The following is a 12637-nucleotide window of genomic DNA, read 5'->3' on the forward strand; positions in this document are numbered from 1 at the left end:
AATACCCTCCCCAAACCAATACGGACAACGCCCTCGTTGTCCTCCAGCATACACCAGCAGATATATACAGGGGAACGGGAATATACAACCAATAAAGAATAAAAAAAACAATAAAATAAAAAGGAGACAAAAGAAATAAAAGAGCGAGAATAGACATACAAAACACGAACTTCCCCAAACCAGCCTAAAAACTGGGGAAGTGAGTAGACCAGCAGCTACTCGTCAGCCTCCTCCGTCACGTCCTCCACCGTCACGGTGTAGTCCGGGTCTACCTCCTGCTCTCTCTCCTCCTCCTCCTCCTCTGCTCAGCTCGAGCTCTCTCCGCCGCCGCCGCTGGGTCCTCGTCCTCCTCCTCCTCCTCCTCACTAGCAGGCTCCGGGTACCCCTCAGCTGGGTATCGGTAAAAGGAAGGGTGCGGCCAACCCTCCGGGATCGAACGGTGTCGCCTCATGTGATACTCGTATAGAGGGAACAAAGTCAAAGTTATGTCCCGCTCCATACGAGCCTGTCTCTCTGTAATCTCGATCAACAAACCGTCACGACGCCCTTGGTCCATGACCGATGACGCCTCAAAGGGTGGAGGAGGTACAAAATTAGCCGGTAGGACTGGCAGTGTCTGTGTCTGGTCAGCAGGCGCGAGAGTAGGAGTAGGAGTAGAGATCAGGGTAGGTGTGGCCGTGGAAGTCTGGCCATCCGTGGAAGGTGCGGATCCCTCTCCGGTTTCAAGTCTGCGCCGCTTCTTAGCGGCGGGTGAGGTAGTCGGTGGTCGGATCGGCATGTGGTACTCGGGCAAAGGTGGTAGTCGGGCGCCCCGTGCAACAGTAGGCAAAGGGGCTAGATGGGGGAGAGTGGTGCAAGGTAGGTCCACGGACAAGGAACCGTCTATCTTCCAGGTCAGGTAGTTAGAAGTCAGCCAGGTCTGAGAGTGCATAGATGCTAGGCTCAGGTACCTATCTCCCTCGATGTACGGTAGATCAGGAGGCAAGTCACGGAGGAGAGAGCGGGCAAGAATGGTGGCTATGCCACCGTAGACGATAGTGCCCTTGATTTTCTCTCCCTGAGCCTGGAAGTACTGGGCGGTCAAATATGCGATGTTGAGGGTAAAGGGACCCTCGCAGTCGATGTTCAGGTAACCGCCTAAGATGGAGAGCTCGTTGTTGTTGATGTTGTTTGGCTCTCTTCGGCCAAAAATAGTACTCCCCATCAGTCTAAGAAAGTAACGGGCAGAGGGGGAGGTTGACCTGAGCGAGCTTTCACTCGGGAAAGGTGGTCTAGGCCAAAGTCCGCCAAAGCTGACGGATGACCTTCCTAGGGGCAACAGTGACGCCTGTAGAGAAAAGTGCAAGTCTAGCACCAAACTCCTCCAATGTCATCGAAAAAGTTCGGTTGAACAACCGGAAAGACACAGAAGGACTAGTGGGGGGAGCATCGTGTGCCCCGGAGGAGAAGGTGAAGGAGCTGAAGAACTCAAGACTAAGCTCCCGAATAGTATGGCCACTCATAGTGATGAGTCCGGCCATCCCCGTGGCCCGTAAAAGCTTACAAACAGGCTCATAGAAATCGAGCCGCTCAAGTGACGTACGGCAAAGAAAACGTGTAGGGAGAAACTCGCAGTCAACTAAGTTATAAAATCTAGTACGATGTACACCATTAACAAAAACTACCTGTGGGAACTCAGGGTGGGAGTCGAGGGTGTCGTCCACTCGAATCATACCACGGCCAGCAGCAGGTGTAGCACGACCACGACCGCGGCCTCTAGAACCTGAAGTAGAAGACCGTCCACTAACGGTACGAGGAACTAGTGCCGCTCTGAAAGCAGCTGTGGCTGCAGGTGAAAGTGAAGCTGCAACAAAGACCACCACTGAGGAATAAAGGCTAGCAGCAGTGCTAGCAGCTGTGGCTGAAAAGGAGCTAGCAGCAGTGGTAGCAAGTGTAAAAACAGTACCAACAGCAGAAACTAAGAACACAGGGGTACTGGTAGGTGCGGAGACGGTAGTAGCAGCAGGGACTACCGTCTCAGACAGAGACAAGGACGGACTGGCAGCGGAGTTCGTAGAAGTCATGAAGCTAGAATCCATCCTAGTCAAATAGGGCGAGAAATCGATAAGAAAACAAATAGTGAAAACAAAGCAGAGAATTTTCCTAAACAGTCGAAGTTTTCGACTGCCAACCCTAATTCCCACAATTTCCTCAAAAAATTCGAATAAGACGGATAGACAGCGATAAGGTAAGGGTAGCAGATGACAAATGCAGCAAATTAAGCAACAATTGAAGCAAATTAGGCATATCGCAGTAGGAAAAATCCAATTCACAGTCGAGAATTTTGACTGAAATTAACCCTGATCGCAAATTTCCTATAAAATTCGAATTAAGCATGTAAAAATCAATGAGGTGAGGGAATTAATCATCAAGTAGGGTAAATTAAGTATAAGAACACAATGATAGTCGAAAAAAAAATTCGACCCAGGATGAAAACCGAACCCTAATTCCTAATTTACTTCATAAAAACAAAATTAATGAAATTAAAATGCAAAGAAGTATTGGAATTACTTACTTTATGATAAGGAACCTACAAAGAGCAATTAATCGACAATCAACAAGCAAATTGGGCGATTTTTGATCGAAAAACCGCGAAACCCTAAAACCTCTAATTGACCGTGTAAAACAACGAGAATCAAAGAGGAAATAGAGGGCAAATGAAGATTAATTAGCAATAAATAAAATGTAGGTGGTGGATTTGGTAAATGGGCAAGAAAAATGGAGGATTTGGGGTTTTTTTTATCGCAAATAATGGGGGTAGTCGAAATAATGATGAAGAAAATGAATTAAGAGTAAAAAGGGAGGAAGTTAAGGAGACTCCATGCGCGTCATTTCCAAAATCACTCGATCGAGTGGTTTAAAACTACTCGATCGAGAACTTCTTGTATGCATCCACTCGATCGAGTAAAAATTACTCGATCGAGTACTCCCCTTTTCAGCTTTTTTCGATTGAGCAGTATGGAATCATTCGATCGAACAAATTTCGCTCGATCGAGTACAAAAGTACTCGATCGAGCTCTTTTCCTCGGGTAAGCCTTTGAATTTGCGTATAATTCCCCAAACCGGCATAAAAACACTCGCAAAAATATCCCAAAATACCAAATATAAATAGTAACAGTCTATAGTCTTCAAATTTGTGCTAAAAATGTCTAAACTCTAATTGTCCTAATCAAAAGCAATAAACAAATCCAAAAGAAATTAAAAATTGTTTATACAATTTCTTACATGGGGCATTTCCCCGCTCACTTCTCAAAGCAATTCAATAGCCCCTCGGAGGGCTTCTGACTGGAGGACGTCACCTCAGCAACATTAATCACCCTCTTCATTCTCCATCGAGCTTGAACTTGAATCATTAGGAGGAGAATAGTTGATGTCCACATACGCGCAAACTTTCCTCGTCCTTACTCCTTTCTTACCAGCTTTAGCGTCATCACTCCCACTTTGACTGACATTAATTGCACAATACTCATTGACAGCTCCTTCAATATTTTCATCTGTACCTGCAGCAAGGAAAACAGACGAAGTCTCCTCCTTTTTGCTCTCAAACTGAGGCGGAGGGGTCACGATAGCAGCACAATATTCCAAATTTTCAATTGGAGTGTCAATAAGAGGGTCAATAGAAGAGAGGGCATTGCAAGGCTGAGCTTGCATGGGAGCCCTTCGGGACATAGACTGATGGAATATCAATTCCTCGTCCCCAACCTGAAAAGTCAATATCTTGTCCCCGACGTCTATCACTGCACGGGCAGTGAATAAAAATGGTCTCCCTAAAATGATAGGGGTATGTGTGTCCTCGGGGATGTCAAGTACAACGAAGTCAACGGGAATAAAGAATCTCCCGATCTTAACAGGAATGTATTCTATGACACCTAACGGCCGTGATATACTACGGTCGGCCATCTGAACAGTCATATTTGTGCAATTAAACTTGGTCAAACCAAGTTTCTTAGCAAGAGACAGCGGTAAGACACTCACGCTAGCGCCAAGATTGCATAACGCGTTATCAATTAAGTGGGTACCAATGTGACACGGAATCGAAAAACTACTCGGGTCTGACTATTTAGGAGGTAACTTATTCTGAACTAGGGCCGTCCCTACATCGGTCAAAGCTACCGTCTCATGATCGTTAATGTGCCTCTTACGTGATAAAATTTCTTTCATAAATTTAAGGTAAGAGGGTACCTGTGTCAGCAATTCGGCGAATGGCACAGTGACTTGCAAGCTTTTCAGAAGTTCGGCAAATTTGCCGAATTGATGATTAGCCTTAGTACTCTACAAACGCCTCGGGAAGGGCACCGTGATGGGTATCTCGAGCCCTTTATTCCTCTCTTCTAATGTATCAGCCGGATCAAGGTCTAAATTCTTCGATCGAGACTTCTTTCCTCTCGAACGAGGTCTTTTAGGCGATATTTCACTCGATCTAGCACTAGCAGGCTCTCGATCAAGGTCTTCTTTGTCAGCAGCACTCGATCGAGCAAAAATATCACTCGATCGAGTAGAATCCTCAACAAAATCATTCGATCGAGCAGTTTTATTTACTCGATCGAGCTCTTCTTTTTCCTGTTCACTCGATCGAGCAGAAATTCCACTCGATCGAGTCCTTTCTTCAGCATTTTTACTCGATCGACCCCCAGAAATTAGTCGATCGAGTACTTTCTTTGTTGTCAGCTCTTTTTCTTCAACAGAACACTGTTCATCAGCAGTAATTACCTTCCTCGGGTCTGAGTTCAGAAATTCTGGTCCCTCATATGAACGACCGCTCCTCAAATTAATTAAATTTACCGTTTCATATGGATTTTTATCAGCTTGTGACGGTAAATGACCCTGCTTCCTCGTGGATTGGTTCGCGGCTAATTGGGCAACTTGGGTTTCGAGTAACTTAATAGAGGCTTCTTTTTATTGGTCACTTAGCTGCCACTGCTTTGTCAAAGACTGCAACATTGTGTTCAATTCAGCTAACTCGCTTACCCCACCTGAGGAGGATGCACCATGATTGGGTTGAGGAAAGAAATGAGGCTTTTGAAAGCCTTGTTGAGCCTTGTGAGGTGGGACATACGGCTGCTGCTGCTGCGGTGTAGGGGTAGGATTGAGCATATTTTTACTGGTTCACCTCAAATTGGGATGGACTGCCCCTTGATGATTGTAATAAGAACCCCCCTCCTTGCTTGTACTGTTGAAAAGCAAGGATATGTTCTTTCTCTGTAAGACATTCAATAAGATTATGACCGTCGTTGCTCCCACACCCCTCACATGTGACGGTTTCTCCTCTAGTAAGCAAAAAAACCGTCTGAGGCTCCCCTGCAGAATGCAGCTCCAACTTATCAAACCTAGGATTCATGGCGTCCAGCCGAGCCACAACTTGCTTATCGACTACATGAACTGTTCTAATACCATCCCTCGGGTTCCCATACTCAGCACAGTGGGTCGCCATCTCTTCAATAAGGGCGCATCCCTTATCATCGTCAGTGTTCTTTTGGAATCTTCCGTTGGATGATGCATCAAGTATGGCTCTGTGATCATCGTACAACCAATTGTAGAACTAATTGGACAGAAACCACGGATCAAAACCATGGTGAGGAAGAGACCTCACCAACCTCTTGAAACGGTACCACGCTTCATAGAAGGTTTCATCAGGTGCCTGCTTGAAACTAGTGATTTTTGCCCTCAGCTGATTATTGCGCTGCGGAGGGAAATATCTCTTATAAAAAGAAAGAGCAAGGGTCTCCCAGTCTGTGACCCCTGCGGCCGTGCGGTCCAAATCAGTCAGCCACTCCTTGGCTGAGTCAGTCAAAGAAAAAGGAAACAACACCTCCTTAATCTTGTCTTGAGTTACTGTATATACCCAGTATCTGCTGAGACTCCAACAAACACCCGATGATTATCAGACTATAACATGTTTTAGAATTGCGGCGTTTGATCGACAGTTTGTGTACAACTTTACGTCAGAAAACATAAAACGATTTCGAAAATAAAACATTTCAAAACATTTCAAAAATACCTGGAGTGTTTAATGCACGACGACGGGGTCGCAATGACACTAACTAGAGTCAAAACCGACACCGGACCAAAAACCGACTCAAAAATTCAAAATCCCGACTCCAACAACGAGTCAAACCGAATCAACCACCAAAAACAAAACATTTCAATCCTTCTACCTTAAGTTTTCCCGGATTTATGTTTGGTCAAGTACCAAACATATGACTAAAAAACCTAGGATAGAACAAATCATGATTGCGTTTGTGTGAAAGCGACAACTCACCTCGAAGACCCGCGACGTGGCTCGCGCCTCTTTGAGCAGCCCAGGTGGCCACGTCGCTCAAAACTCACACAACCACTCATTTCCCTATAAATACCCCTCAAATGCCCCCCATTTGAGACCTACGCGAGTGTCCGCCCTCCTCTTTTCTCCCTTAAAATTCTCGACTCGACTTCTTAAGTCACAACGTGACGCGTATTTACGACCTACCGATCGTAAATACAAGCCTTACACATTGTTTGGTACCGTCATCGTGCATTAAATCACTTGACCGACCACTTCGACCACTACACCGTCACTAATCTTAAAACACTCTTTTTACTTACCAAAACGGTTTTAAACCGAGTTTATTCCGACCAAACGAGTTGTTACACTTACGTCGGTCACTCGCCATAACCAAACATGTAAGTATGAGGGTGTAAAAATCCTCTTTTTATCATGTTTTCATTTGTTTCATGACTATAACATGCTAAAACGTGCATAACATGAACCAAAACATGTGATAAACGAGCCAAAACTGATTTTTGGCCTGAGACAGAAGCCCCTTGGTTAGCCGGCTTGCCCACGCCTAAATGGGGTGTCCAGGTCAGAGATCAACCGTGTTTGTTCTCGTCTTTCCCCTTTAATTCATTTTCATATTTGTAATCTGTTTTTACTATTTCAAATATTTTCAAACCCTTTTTTTATTTCAATATCTTTGTTTTAACCATATAACATTTTTCACCCTTGGTTCCTCATACCATGACGGTTAAATCCGTGTTTCGATGATAATATTTGGTTAATGACATTTAAAAGGCATTTAAAACCTTTTATTTCATTTCTTTACATTTTGGGAGGTATTTTAAAGCCTTTCATCATTTATTTACATTTTCGAAACGAATATATTAGTCACCAACACAAAGTCATCCTTGGTTCTACATACCATGCCGGATTTTAACCCGGGTACGATGATGAGTATCGACTAATTATAGTCAAATGAACTTAAAACAATTAGTTCATAATCATTTTCAAAACTATTCATGTCAAGCTTGTCAATTTGAACCCGACATCGAATATTATCAAAATAATGATGATTATTCTAGTCTAGTTCTTCAAATCAACAAATGCGGTCTAAACGGCCCTTTCAAACCAAATCGGGTTCAAATACCCATTTCTCAACACGTTTTATAACGTTTTCAAAAGGTCAGAACACGGCATATAACCGTAGGCTGACCCGCGCCTCAAGAAGGCCTTTACTTTCTCCTTTTCAGAACCAGGGAAGGCCCCTTTACACCGCCGGCTGGCTCGCGCCTCATGTAGCCGTCTGGTACAGGGCATGTTCCCTTTCCAGCATTAGTCTAGGACGATCCCGACTCCGGTTAGCCTAGATATAGGACGGATCAGATGACTATTTGTTTATTCCAAAATCATATTTGCAAAATGCCTTACTAAGACAAATGGATCACGTTATGCACCCTAAACCTAATACGGAAAATGGATGTTTAATCTCCGTCTTGCATGCAAATCAATCATTAATCCAACTCGACATCTTATACTTGATACTTGGATTAAATCAACCGACTTAGAAAGCTCTCACATGTTAGGTTTAAATTATTGCATGCGCATTCATGCATTTAAACCGTTTTATCAACTTTTGCATTCAACCAACCAAGATCGATCAGTAGAGGCCGCTACCACCGGCGGGATTGGGTGTCTGATTAAAGGGCTTCCTAATACGTACCTTCACCTCTTACTCAGAAACTTTGGATAGTGGACGACCTTATCCAGGGCGTACGAGAGTCATTCTAGAGATAAGATGCTAAAGAGGGACGATTTCCTTATCTTTTGTACCTATGTCAAACGCTGCTTTGTGCTTCGATTTGACCGAGGTATAAAGTGGATTTCGAACGGGTTCCAAGCATCCCACAAATGCTTGGTGGCGACTCCGAACATAACTAATCGTTTTGAGACCCTTACCGAGACGAAACCGACCGATCTAAAACGATCCGATCGAAAGCATTTTTACGCCGCCGAGCGTGGCTTTCAAAAAGACCGCTGCATGTCCACAGATCGAAGTGGGCTCGCAGGTGGGCCATGTTCACAAATTGGCGACTCCGCTGGGGATAACTAGGACACTTACGTCTTTGTGATCCCTAGATGGTGAGACTCGAACGAGGTCTTGGTTGGAATGCATTTAATGATATTACGGTCACGGTCGGGTTCTTTGTCCGGGCCCATAACCTAACCCTTTTCGACCAATTGGCTCATCTCATCGGCGTGAGTTTTCTCTTCCCCGCGTTTCGAATCCTGATTGAGTCAAGCATACCATTGACGTTACACATTTCTGTTTCGTTAAAGAGCTTTCATCACTTTCGCGCACGAGGTTAGGGCACCCTCCTTACACATTTTGTTTGGATTGGTATCCCTCTCACAAATCGGAGTTTGATTGCTTGGTGTGTAACCCACCCTCTTAAGCGAAAACCTGTGTCAGCATAATGCATAATATAATGAACTGTGAGTGCTTATGTGCTACTTGATCATAAGTCCTTCCGTGACATTTTCAAAAACTTTCAAAAAACACCCTTTTGCGCCGTTATAATGGCCGTTTCAAACCTCGGAATCGCCGACCGTTGCACGCCTTTTTAGGCCGTCGTAATGACTGTTGGAACTATGCCCCAGAGCAATCGTTATGAAAACGTTTTGAACGAATTTCATATAGTGTAATTATTAATGGAGATTAATAATTAGATGGCATTTTCTTATTATCTTATTTAAAGTATTAATACGATGACAAGTCCTTCATTAAACTGGTATACTTGACATCATAATGGAGATTATGATAATGAGAGTCGAGTATTATAAAGTTTAGTCTAAAAGTGTTCTTGGTCGTTGGATCTTCAGAACGGGACTATGATAATCCGGATAGACCAATATATTGATAACGTTACTCATAGGATGAATATTAATGGATCTCATTCATTAAGTTATAATATAAATAATGCATATGGAGATATGGTTATTGAACGTGATCAACAGTGAGATTTCCCAAATGGTTATTATTACCTATGCACTGTCAATGTGGAAATTCTCTTAAGGAATAATTGTATATTTTATCCTTTGACCTGAGATCATCATTGTAGTTAATAGACTATTTATTGTACTTAGATACCGGACACCTAGTGTGTAAAAATGCTAGTTGAATGGTCATTGGGTATAATTAAGTACCTATGTAAATTAGTGGTGAGTCAAGATGGAATCCGTCAGCTCAAGGTAATGAGTTTGAACTCTATGTTGTCATTAATCTTATTGGTCATATAAAAACCTTGGTCAGGGTAGACGAATGATGTAAGAAAGGAGTTTCTTAAAGTCATTCCCGACTAATAATGATAGACATGTAACATAATGGTCGTCTAGTGGGGTTTGACAGTCAAACCATACCCTAGGATGATCTGGAGTTGGAACGACGGAGGGAAATAAATACAGTATCCTTTACCGGGTTCGAGTACAGTGAATATTGGTATTCACGCTATCCGGCCGTTGGGGAGTGTTGTTAGACGCCAACCTCAATTAATAGTTAATGAGATTAATTATTACCGGTTTAGTGGTGAACCTATGTGGTCACACACTTACGGTATGATATTTAATGTTTACGGTTATTTAATTTATTATGAGATAATTAATTAAATAATCTCGATGACATATTTTTATATTGTCCGTTAACACGGAAATATAGTTAATATCGGAAAGACGTTTGTAAGAGAGACGGATCGAAACAAATCTCATTGGCTATATGAACCACGTGTCATTAAGAGATAATGATGGTGCTTAACATGCTTGCTACATGCCTTTGTCATGTGGGTATGCTATTCGTGACCCCACATGCTATGCCTTGTTGGCTAAGGAATTGCACACTATAAATAGAAGCATGGTCGTGACTTTTGAGATATATCCGGAACACAAGCACAATCGAAATGATTTTCGATTTCGTCTTACTCTTATACATACACTAAATTGAGAAAGGTGTTTTCTCTATATCCGAGGTCGTCTCAAGGGTTTAGAACGTTAGTCTATCTACCGGTGTGGATACACTAGAGACTCCGTATTTTCGAGGTTAGACCAATTTATTGTCTACGCATAAAGTATGTGTCCCTTTACTCAGTTTTACAAGTTTTTAAATACAATAGGTCTCAGGAGGACCGCGTTTCTGTCTTCCGCTGCTACATGTGATGTACCGCGGTCCCTTCAATTGGTCTCAGAGCCAATTTTGCATTTATATTTTGTAAATTTGGGTCTCGCGAGAATAGTTCTTGCAATTCGTTGAGTAACAAAACTGATACGGTCGTTATGTACCAAAAATAAAAACCTAACTACTACTAACAGAAGTCAGCGGTAAGTAGGGTCGATCTCCACAGGGAGGCGGTCACTATTCATTTGTCCTCGGTCTGTCTGATGTCACTATTGGGGGTTTTAAATTGTTTTGACTAAACTACGAGATTAAGGCAAGAGAAAAAGGAATAAGAGAAATTAACAAGGAAGAGAGAGGGAACTAGGATTTCGGGTCATCAATGAACGTTAGTCAATCGCAGTTAAGGTCACAGATCAGTCGATGTGTCGGTCTAAGGGGCAACGAATATCTCCTTTCGGTCTCAATTCGCCCTAAAATGCTATTAGCTTAACTTTCGCCCTCACTAAAGCATCCTATTGTTCACTGCGGGTCTCACCCCTTCCAACCTTTCGGTCTAGGTCAAGGCTTACCAAAATTAAAAGGCTAATTGCATCGATTCAACTAGCAGGATACAATTATAGCAGCGATTAACAACATAGACTAAAACAACAACGACAACCTATAAACCTAATTAGCAATTTAACATTAGTCCATTGAATCACCTAATCCTAGCAGAGAGAATTAGCTAGACATAAATAAAGAAAGAACAAGAATAAAGGGAACAAAAGCAATAAGCATTAATTAAATTAAAGAAAAAAGGGAAAGGAAGAAAGTTACAGTAGAAAAGGATCCGGAAAATAGGAGAGAAAATAGTATTCAACAGTAACCAGAGGAAAATGTAACGTGTGATGTATGTGTAGTGTTACAAATGACGTCTCCCCTTCCTATTTATAAGATAAATAGGATTTTATTTAACCTAATGACGAATTAAAGCTAAAAGCCCGAGCCCATAAGAGAAACCACTCGATCGAGTAGTTTTAAACTACTCGATCGAGTAAAATAAAGCTTAAACCACTCGATCGAATAGAAAATCTACTCGATCGAGTAAATCCTAAAATGCAACTACTCGATCGATTAGAAAAAGGACTCGATCGAACATAATTGTACTCGATCGAGTACTTTCCAGCGTACAATTTCCTGCTTTGCGCACTGAACTTCAAACGGCTGTCATTTCTTCTTTACTTGGGAAAACAGGGCGATTCCAGTGGCGTTGGAAAGCTAAGAGGACACGCTTTCATCTCCATTTAGAATCACCTAAATATCAGTTGTAGAACTCTAGATATGGCTCTTCAAAGTAGGCACTAGTAATTTGAAGTTCTTCCTTTGCTCGCCTAGCTATCTTTCTTCTTTGCGCATATCGAAATAGCTATATTCCCGCTCCAAATTCACTCTTCCTCCAAATGCATGCTAAAAGGACGGTAAAAGGCTCGATTTCACTACTTTCTGGTTCATTCCTGCAAATAAGACAAAACAAACCAAAGTAGCATATTCGGGGCATTTCGTAGCATAAAACTACGATAATAGCATAGAAATACGTGCATAAAAAGGCCTAAAAGGACTATATAAAATGCACGTATCAAATCTCCCCAAACCAAAACTTTACTCGTCCTCGAGTAAACTAAATGCAAACTAATGGAACGGAAAAGATAACTCAGAGCTAGCTATTACTTGTCTACTTAAACCAGTTTAATGCAAACTAAAATCAACAGTTACAGCTACAATGGTCATTACACAAACGAATTATAAGATGTCCATAAATTAAGCTGACCTATCGACCCTGCAAGACCAACAAAATCGGACTCTCATGTGGTCACTCTTCTCTCATGAAGCAAAGGGTGAAAGTATATGTATAAGAGAGAAAGAGAAAACAGTCACTCACCTAGACTGTGACCTACATAACATGCATGCAACAAAAATGATAGACGATTCAAGTACTACACATACATTTCAACCAACAATGTCCGTCACAGCCGAGGGATTACAAACGATATGGGAAGGTGAGGTTCAGGTGAGAAAAGGCAAAATAAATTATGGAAATGTGATGGTAAAGCCTCAAGCTAGTTCCTAAACAAGGCCATATAAGACCATCCGAATCTCAACCGACTGAAAAACTAAGTACAAGTGCCCTTCATTTGGCA

The 12637-nt window shown here is 42.4% G+C and overlaps 1 non-coding gene across 1 annotated transcript; it reads left to right on the top strand.

Moving 5' to 3' along the window:
- Positions 1 to 5603: 5603 nt before the first annotated feature.
- On the top strand, positions 5604 to 5709 carry LOC141589423 (small nucleolar RNA R71). The gene has a single exon (XR_012520362.1). It is a non-coding gene; the product is annotated as a small nucleolar RNA R71 (small nucleolar RNA).
- The last annotated feature ends 6928 nt before the right edge of the window (positions 5710 to 12637 follow it).

This window comes from Silene latifolia, chromosome 6 (assembly GCF_048544455.1).
Source record: "Silene latifolia isolate original U9 population chromosome 6, ASM4854445v1, whole genome shotgun sequence".
NCBI classification, from domain to species: Eukaryota; Viridiplantae; Streptophyta; class Magnoliopsida; order Caryophyllales; family Caryophyllaceae; genus Silene; species Silene latifolia.